Here is a 1,547-nt window from a genome sequence, read left to right on the forward strand (position 1 = left end):
AGGAATTAAGGACGAATATAACCTAAGGGTAATATTGATAAGAGATTGTAAGGTACCATCATGGCAACGAGGATTTGAATATCATAATGATCATAAGAACTAATATATATTATGAAAATCGTAAAGAATAGTTATGTTATAATAAGCATAAGTAAAGAGCTTCGCAAAAGTGTGAATAGGAATTGGGCAGATAAGAAAATGGATTAACGAATTGGAGGATTAGTGAAAGATATACACGATAAATGAAGATGATTACAGTGACAACACTGTTAAAGACAATACATAACAACAAGAGATGAAAGAATCAAGGATATTCATTGGGCATGAGGAAACAAAATACATTGGATTAACTCGGGAATAAAATTTTAACACAGCAACAATCATTGCTCCCCTAGTACGAAGATAATGTCCGCAATAGCTGCGCCAAAACCAAGAAAGTTTGTAAAGAGATTAAATATCTCTTTTCTATAGGACATTAAGCATTAATCTAAAGACAACTGTGATGTAAAGAGACATAATGCAAGACTAACAATATTTAAAAGATGATCGTAAGGATCATAAGAGGAAGTAAAAGACAGGATAACAGGGATAATTGTCCAAGATTATGAAGAATAAGACTGATTAATGAAAACAAAGAAGGGGCTAGGAGTTTTAAGAACCGTGTAACTCGCTTAAGAAAAGGAGGTAGATCAATGATTATACAACGAGTAAAGAGGTATACGAGGAATGAGTTTCTAAAACTGCAATGAATAACAATCGGATGACAGCAACATTAATACAAAAAGGAACTACGTAAGCAGAGAAGCATGAGCTAATTGAGTATTCACATTACTCAACAAGGAACGATGACAGAATTAGACGTATTGAACAAAAGTAAAGAATCAAGAACGAAGAATAGTAAGTACATATGAATATAGTTAGTATCGTCATAAAAGGAAGATGTCGCGTGACAAAGATAATCATCTTTAGTAATAAGACGTCATTAAGACGAGCTATCATTGGATAACAGTAAGGAACTGAAAGTTCAAAAAGAAGAAATCAAAAGTAAGGTTGTCAGTGATAACAGACATCAAAGTACTAGAAGTACAGAAATTGGAATAATGATTCCTTGCGCTAACCAGTGTCGTAAGACGAACACGATATTCCTACTATGAATAAGAATTCTAGATGCAAATGGGATTAAAGTAAGAAGAGTATATGAAAATTCGAGGAAGAATTTTTATAAGGGGGAAGAATGTAATACCCCAAAATATTTAAGTATTTAAATGGACCACGTGTCCAGTGTTAAGTCGCAAGAGTGGCGATATCGGAAAGATTTTTGAGAAATTAAGATAAATATGAAATGTTAGCAGGACGGATTGGAAAGGATTATTGCGAGAGATTTAATATTATATTTCAGTTCTTAAGTTGGAATTGGAATTAGTAAAGAAAATGTTAAGAAAGTCGCAAAATAAAGTACAGGGACTAAAATGGTTATTTATCCATATAAATCCCGAAGTGAAAATTATTTCGCGAAGGTCCGCGAAATGTTTTATAGTATATGTGGT

The sequence above is a fragment of the Mercurialis annua genome, linkage group LG5 (genome assembly GCF_937616625.2).
Source record: "Mercurialis annua linkage group LG5, ddMerAnnu1.2, whole genome shotgun sequence".
Lineage (NCBI taxonomy): Eukaryota > Viridiplantae > Streptophyta > Magnoliopsida > Malpighiales > Euphorbiaceae > Mercurialis > Mercurialis annua.